General features: G+C 38.8%; 1 long non-coding RNA gene across 1 annotated transcript in view; it reads right to left on the reverse strand.

Annotated features, from left to right (window-relative positions):
* Positions 1–14,780, reverse strand: part of LOC129686732 (uncharacterized) — a 29,008-nt gene that overhangs the window by 13,323 nt on the left and 905 nt on the right. The window lies entirely within an intron of this gene.

A 14,780-nucleotide genomic window follows, 5' to 3' on the forward strand; every position in this document is an offset into this window, starting at 1 on the left:
ATCCAGATGTAGAAGTCTCAGTTACCTCTCCTGCACCAGGTCTGCCTGCATGCTGACGTGCTCCCTGTAATGTTGACAATGGACTAAACCTCTGAAAGTGTAAATAAGCCCCAATTAAACGCTTTCTTATATAGGAGTTGCTTTGGTCATGGTGTGTTTCGTTACAGCAGTAGAACACCTACTAATACAATATGTATATATCTGTGAGCATGAACACATGAAGTCCCCATGGAAGTCAGAAGAAGGTTCTAGCTCCCGTGAAGCTGAAGCTACAGGTGTTTGTGAGCCATCTGATATGGCTGCTGGGAACCAGTTAGGATCCTCTGGAAGAAAACTTTTAATTCTTCTCCACGCTGTCCTAAACAACTTTCAACTCAATGTCCTTCCTTCCTGTGTGTTTCTCTATCCATTCTCTGGACTTCCTCTCTATGGTTTTGTTTTTTCCCCCCATATTCACTTCCTATCACTCTGGTCTCTTACTCTGCTTCTTGACCTAGGGTTAACTTTATTTAATCCTTTTTACAGAAAGCTTTCGAATTAAAGATGTGTGCTAGGGCTGAGCCATTCCAAAAGTACTTATTTACAGTAAACAGAAAGCTCTAGGATCAAAGACTGAGGCAAAACACAATTAGAAACAGTTTTACATCTCACATTCTCAGGGCTCACAATAGGATCAAATATCCTGCAACACCGCAGTATTCAATACTATTAGCTAAGTTTATTCTTAAGTACTTTACTGCTTCTTATACTGTTATACATGGAATTGCTAATTTCACCCTTTGTTCATTTTTAGTGTATAGAAATATACTGTTTTAATATATTGATCTCATTTCCTACAAATGTACACAACTTATACATTAATATTTTCTGTGTCTTCTTTGACTTTTTTTTATCTATGTAAAAAATCACACAATCTACAAAGAGAGATACTTTTTACATCTTCTGTTCCAGTCTCGTGTTTTGATCTCCTTTATCAATTGTCAGGACTAGAGCCTCTAGCCAATGTTGAACAGAGGGGTGGGAATGTATTCCCTGCTCTGTGTTGACAATAACAGTGCAAATCCCACTATCATGGATCCTGTTAGATGGCAGCTTTTTATGGGTGGCCTTGTGAGGTTATAGATGTTGCTTTCTAGTCTCGGTTTGATGCAGATATTCACTGTAGAAAGGTCTTGGATGTTATGGAATTCTTTTAGCATCAGTTTAGATAAACATGTGAGTTCCACCTTTCACAGTGTGTTGGGCATTACATTGGGTGATACTGATATAGCAGGTCAGTGTTGCATAAATCCTACATGACCATAGCATATTATGTTTTTCCATTTTGCTAATTCAATGTTGTTGTGGTTTTTTTTAAATATTTTTGACTCTGTGTTCATAAGTGATATACCAGCTTAACATTATGTTTAGTTGATGTATTTGTCTTGTTTAGGTATCAGGGAATGCTGGCGTTCCAATTAATAAACTTCCTCTATCTTTTGGGAACAATTTGTGAGGGACTGGTCATTGTTTTTCTTTCAACATTCAATAGAATTCATGTCACACCACCCAGGGATAGGGTTAGGGTTACTAGGGTTTCTAGTTACTTAGGTTTATAATTACTAAGTCAGTATCCTCAGTTGTTACATTTAAGTTCTCATGCAATCTCTAGTTAGTTTTAGAATATGAGTTTCATCTGGGCTCCTGATATGTAGTATAGAATCCTCATATTCCTTTCCTACAATCCTTTTAAGAAATTACATCACTCCTTTTCTTGTAGTTTTTACTGTTTTTACCCCTCTGTTTCTTTAATTGTTCACTCTAGTTAGTAGCTGGTGGTACTTGTTGATAAATTTGGTTTTGTTGATTTTTTTTCTACGGAATCCCTGTTTGGCTTATTTGTACTTTAATGTTCATTATTTCCCTCTGCTGGCTTTGGGTTTCCTTTTTTTCTCCATTTCTTAGGATGCAAGCCTAGTTTGTTGATCTGAGATCTTTTGTGTTAGGTTTTCTTGTGAGATCTATATTGCCTCCTTCAGATTGGTCCTCTGCACGTATGCTTTGTTCATTTAATGGACTCTCAGCTTCCATTTGGATTGTTTGTTTGTTTTTTCCAAAGCCGTTAGTAATTTAGCATTGTCTTTAGTTTCCATTGTCTTTACTCTCCCTATTTTTCTTTTGTTTCTTACTTCTAGTTTCATTTCACTGAGATTATAGCAAACATCTTGGTTGATTTCTCTCCTTTTGAAAATGTATTGAGACTTATTTTTATTTACATTCTTAACATAAATTGTGTCCTTGAGAATGTGCTCTGTCATATGAGAAGGTAGCCAAGTCTGCTGTTGTTGTCTGCAGTGTCGTAGTTACACCTTCTGGCTCCTCACATACCTTATATCTAGTTGTTCTGGGCATGACTGAGAGTGGGTCATTGAAGTCTCCAATTATTTCTAATTGATTTTTAAATGTTTTCCTTCAGCTCTGTTATGCTTGCTTTGAGTTAGATGCTTTGAAGCTCTGTTGTTAGGTGTTTTTATATTTAAAATTGCTATATGTTCTTGGTTGATTGGTTCTTTTATCATCATATGATATCATACTTTGTATCCAGTAACAATAAAAAATCTCTTTTATCTGATAGCTTAGCTATTCTCCCTCTCTTTTATTTACCATTTGCACGTCTTTTGTAGGCAACTGTAACCCGTTACTTTTTGAATACTAAGTGTGTTTGATTAATGTGTTCGATATATATATATATATATACACACACACACATATACACACACACACACACACACACATATATATATATATATATATATATATATATATATGTACACACACACACTCATATATATTTAACCCTTTGCACCAGGAGACAGGTAGATTGACATAAGGGCACTCTGCATACTAGGCAAGTGTACTACCATCGAGACAGCTGAATCATTTTAAATTTTCCTAATAGTCTAATGGAAATAGTTTCTAATAGTTTTTTTTTGACTGGAGAGCCTGATTCACTTATTTCATACAAATAGTAAAAATACAGGATTTATAAGTCTATCTTCTATTTATTTTCTTTCTCCACAAATTTTTTACTTCTGCTTTCTTTACTGTTCTAAAGTTTTAGTGTACCACTTATTATTTTTTTTTCCTTTTTACATGGAATTTTGAATTCTTTTCTCAAAGAGTGCCCTGAAGATTGCCATTAATACCTTAACTTATAAAAATTGATTAAATTTTAATACCCACCTGATATTAGTTGCACATAAGATCTTGCTCTCATATGGGTCTTTTTCCTTCTTTTTTCCATAAATTATATCTTCATACATTGTTTTCCCATGCTTAGATTTTTACAATTATTGCATTGTGGAGTTGTTGTATTTAAGTCACATTGAACAAGAATTTTATTTTATTTTGTTTGTTTATTTTTATTTGTATATTAGTTTATTTTTTTAAGGCAGGGCTTCTCTGTGCTGACCTGGCTGTCCTAGAATTCTCTCTTTAGACCAGGCTGGCCTCAAACTCACAGAGATCCACCTACCTCTGCCTTCCAAGTGCTGGGATTAAAGGCATGCACTGCCACTGCCTGGCTGAACAAAAATTTTAAACAACAAAATGTTTATACTCTTCTTTTTGTTTATTTATGTAATCACCTCTCTTGTGTCCTGTTTACTGAGGTTGAAGTAACTGATTTTCTTTTAATTAAGCTGGAAGGACAGCTTATAGTATTTCTTATAGGGTATGTACATCTATTAGCAAAAAGTTCTGATGTTTTCATTTACTTTATATCATAGATTTAAAATTTGCCATAATTTTCATTTTCTTTATGAATGACAATTTTGCCAGATTAAAAAACAAAACAAAAACACTTGGTGGACAGGTTTTTGTTTTTTGTTTTTTTTTCTTCTTCTTCTTTCTTTCGGAACTTTGAAAATGTCTTTCTGATGCTTTCTGACCCTCATGATTCCTGATAAGAAACCACCTATTAATCTTATTTGGGATTCTTTGTACGTGATTAATAGCTTCTCTCTGCTTTCAAGAGCCTCTCTTTGTCTTTGAATTTTGACAGCTTGACTCTGATATGTGTAGGTGTGAATTTCCTTGCATTCTATGTGAAAATTTCTGAGCTTTTTCAATGTTGAGCAATCATTTCTTCAGATAGTCCCACTATCCTTTTCTGTCCCTTTCCAGGACCAGCATGCACTGCATTTGTGCTCTTAATGATCCCGCAGGTTTTTGCTGCAATGCCCTTTCTATTCCAGCTTTCTTTCTATTCTGGGCTAGTGAAATTTTCATCTCAGCTTTTATACTTTTCAATTACAAAATTTCTGGTTGATTGCCTTTTATAATTTGCATATCTTATTGTTTATTTCCTTTTGATTATGCATTTTCCACATATTTTTCTTTAGCATTGCGAACATATTTAAAGTAGCTTAATTAAAGTCTTTGTCTTGTGAGTATGGATCTTAGCTTTCTCAGTTATAGTCTCTAAATATTTCTTTCTTATGTATAAAAGACTTTCATTTTGCAGGTGATTTATATACTTTTGTATACATTTGTGTGTGTGTGTGTGTATGTGCATAAAACTGAAAAGATTATATTTCTTTATATTTCTAATAGTCTAATAGTAACTCTTAAAAGCAGATGGCTTTCTTTCCCCGAGTTCCTCATTGTTTCCTTTTGTGGTTGTTACTGTGAATTTAGATGTTGTGAACTAATTCTGTAGAATCTATATCTTTGTTATGTATAGTCAATAAAGTCTCTACTCTGCTCCATAATTAGCTAACGATTGGACAGAAATTTTCTTGGAAGCCTGGAGCTAATAAGTCTCTATTTTTTGCTTAATGGTTGTATATGGATATTGGGGGATGTCTTCAATAGTTAACTAGCTAGTATAAAATTATACTTTAGCCTTCAATTCTTGCCTGAGTTGAAATGCGATAGGGAGCTTTTCAATAGGTCATTTCCCTCATTGTTGGTCTCAACTACTAACCACCACTCAGTGGCTCATGCATGTATTTCTTTTTATATATTTTCTCATATTTGCTGATATTCTCTTAAGGACTTCTGCACCCATATTCATGGATGGTGTTAGCTGTGGCTGCCTCTTTTTTACCACTCTCTTTGGTTTGGATATTAGAGTAATATTCACATTCTGTGGAGAATTTTATTGGACAGAATTTTATCTTTTGCTTTTTGTAAGCCACAGAGTAGAATTGGCATTGATTCTTTTAAGGTGTTGTGTGTTTTCCAGAGTTATGCACAGGACAAAGAACTAAGGTATATGTTGAGGTCTTTGATCCACTTGGACTTGAACTTTGTGCAGAGTAATAAATATGGATCTATTTGCATTTCTCTGCATGCAGACATCCAGTTAGACCAGCACCATTTGATAAAGATGCTTTCTTTTTTCCAGTGTATGGTTTCGTCTTTCTTGTCAAAAATCAAGTGTCCGTAGGTCTGTGGGTATATTTCTGGATCTTCAATTAGATTCTTTTGATTGACCTGTCTATTTTTATGCCAATACCATGCAGTTTTTACTCCTATTGCTCTGCAGTACAGTTTGAAATCAGAAGTGGTGACACCTCCAGAAGTTCTTTTATTGTATAGGACTATTTTAGCTATCCTGGGTTTTTATTTTTCCATATGAAGTTGAGTATTGTTCTTTAAAGGTCTGTAAGGAATTGTGTTGGACTTTTGATGGAAATTGCATAGGCATGGTATGTCCTCACTTCTAAGTGGCATTAGCCATAAAGTATAGGATAGCCATCTTATAATCCAAAGATCCCAAAGAGCTAAGTAACAAGGAGAGCCCAAGGGAGGATGTTTGAATCTCACTCAAAAGGGGAAATAAAATAGACATCTGAAGTAGATGGTGGGAGAGAACTGGGTAGGAGATGAGGTGAGGAGGGCAATGGGCTAGGAATCAGGTATGGTGGACATGGAGGTAGAGTTAAGAGAAAAAACAGAAATTGGAGGTGGTGGGGTCTCTGGGGGTGGGGAGGAGGCTCTTAGGAATCTATGATACTCACCCTAGCTGAGACTCCTAGCGACGGGGGATATGGAGCCTGAAGTGGCCACCTCCTGTAGCCAAGTGGGACTTCCAGGGAAGGAAGGAGACACCAACCCCCACACAAATCCTTTGATCCAGTCAATCAATGTCTGGCCCAAATTGAGTTGCATGCCATGAGAGAGAGCCTGCCACTGCCACTATTAATAATATTCTGCTATACTTGCTGATAGGATGCTAGCATAACACGCATCTGGGGGCTTCACCTAGCAGCTCACAAAACAGAGGAAAATCCCACAGTCAAACATTAGGTGAAGCATGGGGAATCTTATGGAAGACAGGGAGGAAGGACTGAAAGAGCCAGAGAGGTCAAGGTCACCACAAGAAATCCTACAAAATCAACTAACCCGGACCCATAGGGACTCACAGAGATTGAGCCACCAACCAGAGAACATCCGTGGGACAGATGTAGGCCCCACTCACATATGGAACAGATGGACAGCTTTGTCCTGATGTGAGACCTGGAACCGAGGGAGCAGGGAATGCCTCTGACTTTGTTGCCTGCCTTTGGATCCTTTCCCCTAACTGGACCACCTTGTCTAGCCTCAATAGAAGATGTGCCAGTCCTACTTGATATGCTAAGGCAGGCTGATACTCACATGAGATAGAGGGGGATGCTATAGGGAGAGGAGAGGTAGGTGAGAGTGAGGGGCTGGGAGGAGAGGGGGAAGGGGAAGTTCTGACAAGAATGTAAAGTAACTAAATAATTAATGGAAAAAAGTTCCAGAATTATCAATTCAGTTTCCTCAAGAGCTGTCAGTCTGTTCAAATTGACTGCCCCATGTTAGATCACATATGGTGGTTGAGATTTTGTAGAATTGCTCCATTTTATATAAGCTGTCAAGCTCACCTGTGTTGATGTTTGTATCAATTTTTACTATCCTCTTTAGCTTAGCAGAGTCCCTGAAACATCAAATGTATCCTGTCTGATTTTGGCCATTTGTGTCAACTTTTTGTCAGTTTTGTTACAGGTTTGTCATTTTGTATTAATCTTTTCAATCTATTTACCTGACTTTTAATGCTACTTTTCTGTTTCTAATTTCATGTGTTTTACTACTATTTCTCTTATTATGCTGTTGCCTTAGTTACTTTTTTTTTTTTTGATTGCTGTGATAAAAGACTATGAACTTATAAAACTTCACCTTAATTTTCTGGCTAACAGTTCATCACCGAAGGAAGTTAGGGCAGGAACTTAAGACAAAACTGGAGCAGTAAGCCAAGCCTATTGGCTTGCTCCCCAGAGCTTGCTCAGTCTGCGTTCTTATACAACCTAGAAACCCTGCAAGGGATGTCACTGCCCACAGTGGACTGGACCCTCCTGCATCAAGCATTAATCAAGATAATATCCCATAATCAAGACTTGTCTATAGGCAATCTGATGCAGGCATTTTCTCAGCTGAGGTTCTCTTTTCTTAGATAACTCTACCTTTTTGCTAATATGAAAAAAAAAAAATCACGACCTCTGTTTTCTTTCCCTAGGTTTTTGAGTTAGAAGCCAAAATCATTTATTTACATTCTTTTTCTTCTTATATGTAATATTAATGCTGAAAACAGTCCTTTTATCATACAATCTGGTTTCCACTAATCATGTTATGTTTTATTTTATTTCATTCAGTTACATGTATATTTTTATTTCCCATAAGACTTCCTGCATAAATCATAGACAACTGGAAGTAAGAATTTTTGTTTACAAATGTTTGAAGATTTTCATTTTTATCTTTTTGCTATTAATTTCCATTGCAGTAGGAAACACGCTCTGTATGATTTTTGAAACTGCCTTCTATTTAGGGTGCTATCAGTCTTACTTTATGTTCTATATCCATGTGAAAAGGATGTGTGTCTTGGCATATGGCACGTTTTAAGAGCACATAGGCTGTGACCACTGTCAACATTCAATTCCTATTGGTTTGCATTATTACTGATTTCTATTTATGAGTCATTCCTTTGAGTTCATAATGTGTCTGAATATGCTTTATCTCTTAGTAGGCGACACATTTAGCATTACTGAATCTTGTTGGAAGATGGACCCATTTAACATCATAGAGTATGCTTTTATGTTTCTGTCATTTCTCTAAAGTTTAATTTCTTTTAAGATGGCTATTCTCTGTTTTAACATTTTCATAATATGTATTTTTTATTTTTCTATTTTACTCATAATATAAGTGGTTTTGTACATACAACATAGATTGTTACCATGCTTTACAAGCAATTGTTCCAGTCTTTGTTTCTTATTGGAAAGTTCTAGAAAATTTACAGTGTGATTATTAATGTGATAAGATATTGAAAATAACAAGTATGACATTTTGTTGTGTTTATTGTTTGTTTCTCTGCTTTACTTTTCCTGGCCTCTTGTGGCTTATTTTTAACTTTTCTTCTTTCTTTCTTTCTTTCTTTCTTTCTTTCTTTCTTTCTTTCTTTCTTTCTTTCTTTCTTTCTTTCTTTTTAATTTTGGTTTATCTTATTATATTACATTTTGGATCTATTTTTATTTATAATATTTTTTAGTGTTTGCTTCAAGAATTATCCTGTATATACACATGGTTATAGTCTGCTCATGTTGCCATTTGCCAGGTTGAAGAGTAAAAGAATCAAAGCGTTGCCTTACTTTCTGTCTCTTCTAGGAACTTACATAAAATTTCTGCCTGGGGGACTTCAGTTATTTTCTAGGATTTGTCTGCCTGTGACACATTATTATTTTCCAGAATGTCTTTATTTACTCTCATTCCTTTTTGGTTTTGTTGTTTGTTTTGTCTTTTATAGTCCAGGTTGGCTGGGAATTTGCTATGAGGTTGAGGCTAGTCTTGAACTCCTGATTCTGCCTCTACCTTTCAAGTGTTGGAATGACAGATGCCTCTGCATCTGCCCCTCTTCGTTCCTAGAGTACCTTCAAATAGAAAGTACTTGAACTGTGTCAGTTCTTGAACTGTGTAAACCTTTGCTATTTCCTCACTGATTTTTGATGAAAAATAAACTTTATTTAGATTGGTTTTCTTTGTTTGCTTTCAAAGGGTTTTTTTGCGGGGGGGGGGATGTTTCACTTTTATAAGGTTTAACATGATAATTTTACAAAAATTTCTTTGATTAAATCTGTAGTTTAGATATTTTTCTAAATTTAGAAACTTTCAAGCCATCATTTCCTGGAGTAGCCTATCAGCTTTATTTTTCTGCTTCTTAAAGAACTTAGATAATAGATGTTTGTCTCAGTCTCACTGCTCCCTGAGATGTTTCTTTTCACTTTAAGATCTTTGCAGTCTGATTAAACTCGGCCTTTTCTATTGCCGTATTTTCAGACTTATTTGTTTGTCTCCCTGGTCTCCCCCAGCCTGGTCTACAAAGTGAGTCCAAGACAGCCAAGGCTATACAGAGAAACCCTTTCTCAAAAAAAAAAAAAAAAAAAAAAAAAAAACAAAACAAAACTATTGGTTGTATTGGTTGAAACTTTTGCTATGGCTTTAAAAAAATCTCTTGCTGTGTAATTTTCTATCATTATGGCACTGACTTCCATTGATTGTTTTTTTTTTTTTTTTTTTTTTAAATTCAGATTGGTTAGAGGTTCAAGTCAGGTCTCTACTTGTTATTTTCTAATACCAATTCCCTGTGAAAATTTGGGTATCTTATTTCAGCCATCTTGCTTTCTCCATGGGACATGGGGCCACTATTTTTTTCTCTGCTGTGGGGCCGCTGCTTTTTCTGTGTGGTTAAACGACTGTTGTTTAAAGTGCTTTGTTGTTTTGTTGTTGTTGTTTTTCTCTTTTTCTTGTTTGGTTTGCAAGTTGCTCCTTCCCCTAGCTCTATGACTAGAAACAAGTTCGTGCTATTTCTTGTGCCCGTTAGCCCATTTTGGTGAAGCAAGTTTTATTGTGTTTCCTCTGTTGATTGGTCATTCTGGTGTGCACACCTCTGAGTTTGGGAAAACCCAGGGAACTTGCCACCATGTTTTTCTGAGGTCTTAAAGCCTCTTTCAGCTCTAGTTTTTCCTTTTCAACGTTTCCCACCTTTTAAGCTTTATTTTGTAGACAATGCCTGGGGATTCTTAGCACTACGGAAAAGGAAAGAGAAAAACATATGCTCCTCTCATCTCCATGGGAGGAAGATTACCAAAGCTTGCAAAAACATAACTTATAGTCAAAATAGATTTTTAAAAATGAGCATGCATTTTAGAATGCCAGGGGCTAGGTGGGGAGAGCAGTGAACTGGATGGAGATTGGGAAGAAGGTGGTTCCACAGGGAGGGACAGGGATGCACAGGCAAGAAGGAGCTGGAGGAAGTTTCCCAGTGGTGGAAATTGACAAGGTAAGAACTTCTGAACAGGGCCTGGCTTCCAGAGTCTTTGGGGATGCAGGAAGAATGGTCCTTAGTTGTCTAGCCCCTAGCAAACACTCAGCGTCATTTTCCTTCTCAGGCTTGCTTCAGCCTCCTCCCTTGCTCTTTGGGAGTAACAGAAATGGACAATAACAGATGAATCCTGTGAGCTATTTGGGAGTGACTTCCTAACTCAGAGGTCAAGCTTTTTGCTTATCCATCTGATCAGAACATTCCATAATTTGGGAGGAACACATCCACAAACCCTTTTCACTAATTAGACCAACACTTGCAGACCTCTGGAGGATTCACAGACCCCGAAGAGGAAACGCTAGTGTTGAAACCTCTCAATTCTGTCTTTGGTGATTAGGAAGTGAGATAAGGCAGGACAGCTTTTAACAAAGTGTGGCAGTCAACTTGCAAACCCTGGAGAGGCAGCTTTCTGTAATCTGAGAGGACACCAGATGCAGGAAAAAAAAAGACCCTCCCCCAACTAAGGCTCGGCTTTAAGTAAAGTATATATATCTGAAGCTCAGCCTGTGCAGCCAGGCCAAAGAGGACACTGTTAAAATGCCTTCTAATCTTGGACATTGGACAATGCACCGTGGCACTGTAAAGCCTTTGAAATCATATCAAGATGTATTGCAGAGTTGCCTTGGTGTAGGTGTGGGCAAGTCTGAACCAATGGACATGGTCTGAGGTGAAGCGACGTAAACCACGGAGCTGAAGAGAAGTTTGAAAGTGGGACATAAGAACAGGATTCTCTTCAAAGTCTGTGGGGGTACCGAAGGGGATATGTTCTAGGCCTGAGGCTCCCCTACTTCCCAGACACGAAGGAGGTAGTTTGGGACTTGGAAGTGTACTCAGACCTTGGCCACTTACCAGGTTGATGACATTTGAGAGAGAGGTTCTGCCTCTCTAGCTTCAGTTGGAATTATGTGGCATTAGTCATGGATTGTAGCTCATGGATTTGGGGCAGGATTAAATGGGAGAGCTGCACATTTTAAACAAGGCATGCTCTACGATCCGAGGTGGCCATTATTTTTATCACTACCTGCCTAACAGAATGTTCCTGGAGACTCGGAAGGAGCCTTTCTGAGTTAAGGCCATTTATCTCATCTTGTAGACAGTGTGACTGAGACTTAATAAAGAAGATGCTCCTAACTGTCCCTATCTCTACCCAAGGGCATCTGTCTAGCTAAAGAAAGAACTCCAAAAACAAGGCCAGTTTCTAAACTTGGAATTCTTCAAATCCAGTTTGTCATTCACATATGAAGTATGTATTATTTGAGTTTTTAAGATTTTTTTTCTTAAGTACCCAACAGAGTTGTACCAAAAGAAAACTGAACTCAGAAAGAAATAAAAACAAACAAACAAACAAACACAAAAGTGAAATGGTGGTTCCAAGAAACGAAGGACAGAGACCGCTGGAAGAAGAGATTCACAGTTATCGACACCACATCCCAACAAAGGGCCACACGTCTCATAGGCACACTGAGCATGGATTGGACTCCTCCCCCCTCCCAAGGTGAGCGATCCCCAGTGCATTCTAATGCATGCTTTATTTCTCCATTGATTTTAATTAAAAGGATATTGTCAAGGTTGCTAGGCATAAATATTGACTGGTTTTGACACTACAGTTGTCCCAGAGGCCCATTCTTGCTCTTTCAAGGTTTCTGTATCTCTTCAAGTTCCTGGTCCCTCCTTTTTGGTACATGGGACATATCAAAAAGAAAGCTATCAAAAAATGCTTGGTTGAAACACCAAGTTACAAGAAAAGTAAGTTCTAGTAAGTTAGAATAGTTACTCCTACATGAGATCTTGGTTATATAATGGATAAAATCTTCTGCCTAATGGTCTGACAGTTCAATTTGTATATGCAACAACCCATATGCCCACCAACAGTGCTTTTAATACAGTGAATGGCAGTCTTTGAAACAGTAGCTTTGCTAAAAGAGCTTTCTGCAGCCCATCCCTCCAGCATGCTTCCTGGGTTCAAGCGTGTCCTCTAAGTGATCATAATGCCTTCATTTAATCAAGTTGTTTTCAAAACACCATTTATGCTCAGCTCTACTTAGGGACCAGGAAGCGCTCTGGAGGAGCTGGCACTTCGGGGTTAATTCTAAGAGAGGCATAAGCAGCAGGAGGTGAAAGCAGGCCTGGCAGTGTCAGGAGGAGGTGGGCCGCTGAGAATGAACGAGAGGTGAAATGCATTATGAACATTCTCAGCGCAGACAGATTGTCTCTTCCTTGTTTATAGTAGAAAATCAATAGGGTTGTTTTCTGTTCAGTTTTCAAGGGCACAAGTTGCTGCTACTTGGGGCTGGAGAAGTTCATAGGGTGGTTAACGAATTGTCAGCCTCGACAGAGCAATTCAAGCCAAATTGACATCCATGTGCCATAAGCCTACCCTGAGTGAATTGGGGGCTACAGGGAAAGGCAAGAACATCCAGGACTGTGAGGAGCAGGCAGTCCAACTCACTGAACTACAAAAGGGATTTGCGGCTTCATCCAACAGGTAAAGGGAAGACATGTCATTGTACGTGGAGAGGGCTGCCATCCTGAAGAAGGCAGTAACATTTCTGGTACAACACAGCTGTTTTTAGTCAGTGTCCTATTGCTGTGAAGAGACTTCATGATCATGGCAACTTTTATAAAAGAAAGTATTTAATTGGGGCAGGTTTACAGTTTCAGAGGCTTAGTCCATTTTTATCGTGGTGGGGAACATGGTGGCATGAAGGCAGACATGATGCTAGAGGTGTAGCTGAGAGTTCTACATCCAGATCTGCATGCAGCAGGAAGAGAGAAATAAGGGCCTGGCTTGGACTTTTGTAACCTCAAAGTCCGCCCCACACTTCCTCCAATAAGGTCACAACTTCAAATCCTTTCAGTCCTTGCAAATAGTGCTACTCCTTGGTGACTAAGCATTGAAATATATGAACCAATGGGGGCCATTCTTATTCAAACTGCCATACTTCGTTTTATCACTTCTTCCATTTCTCATTGCTAGGCTCTGTTTTCATTCCCAAGTAGCAGAAGGTTGTTATTACTCAAGGCTTTCATGGTAACAAATAGACAGGCTCTGGTGTCCATAGGCCCTGAGTTTAAAAGCCTGGATGGGCATAGAATGAGATCATTTGTTGGTCCCTTCTGCATCCCATAACTTTGGCTTTACCAACTATAAAATGGGCAACAATTTGTGAGGCTACATTGAAATGTTCATTGAAGGCTCTCACTTGTAACAAATGCTTTTAGCTCTTCTTTTCTAGTTAACGGCCTCTCCTGGTTTCCTTAATAGCCCTAAATCTCTGAGCACACCTTTCCTTCCCAGGAAGTAAACTGATAAATTCACTTAGACCAAAGGGTTGACAGCAGTTTCCCTTTCCAAGTACACCTCAAGGGACAAAAAGTATTGTCAGCAAATTATGAAATGTAACTGTCCCATCAAGCCCTAAGAGGAAGGTGTCAGGTAGAGCTCATTAGCATATTGGTCCTTTGAGCTTCAGGGTTCCTTATTCAAAGTGACAGCTCAAATTATGGGGCCTTGTGGATGTGGCACTTTAGTTAAAAGATGTTAGCATAAGGCTGGAGTCAAGGCAACCTGCAGGCCCCAAGCCCACTGCAGTAGATGTCCCAGGCTTAGGGAATTCCAAGCTTCAACCATCCCAACCTGTCCCAAGGCACAGGGTAGCCCACCAAGCTGAGGTGCCTTGCTACCCCAAGCCCTTCTGATGCCCACAAGAGTAGTGACTCACTGCCACTCCTCCCATCTTGCAACAGACCACTGTGCCATTCCCTGCCAAGAGCTATGTTTACAGGCCAGTTAGATGTAGCCTTTGAGCAGTGGGCTCAAGGGGCTCACTGGCAGCTCTCCTTCCTGCCTCAGGACAGTCAGCCTCTCCTTACTTCCCCAGGGCCTGTGGAGGCAGGAGACAAAATGGCGGCAACACCTTAGTGGGAGCTGTCCATGGTGACTATTCCTGCCTCAGCTGACTGCCTCAGAATGCCTACTATTACCACCATGGGAGGTCTCCATAATGATGACAACATTTCCTGCTTCAGCCTACGGCCTTCACAGTGGACTCTTCCTAAAATTTGGACTCTTTGTGGACTTTATAACCTCTCAAGGCGGAAAAGCAGCCAGACCTCTGCCTGAGGAAGCCCCAGCAGCCCAGCCCCTGCCCCTGACCTTTGTAACTGCCATCTCTAGCCTCCCAGATTATGCAAATTTGAGGTGAAAATTCTGGACAAAACCCCGCCAATCTCTGAGCAGAAAAACTGAGCAATCCATGAGCTTCCCACTAAACCCACCAATCCCTGAACAGGAAAGCCCACCAATCCCTGCGTTCCCCCAAGCTTAGGATTTGAAATCCCACCAATTCACACTCTGGAAATCCATGCCCCACAAAACTCCATTCCCTAAAAAAAAAAAAAA

This window comes from Psammomys obesus, unplaced genomic scaffold (assembly GCF_907164565.1).
Source record: "Psammomys obesus unplaced genomic scaffold, mPsaObe1.curated_primary_1811, whole genome shotgun sequence".
In the NCBI taxonomy this organism is placed as follows: domain Eukaryota; kingdom Metazoa; phylum Chordata; class Mammalia; order Rodentia; family Muridae; genus Psammomys; species Psammomys obesus.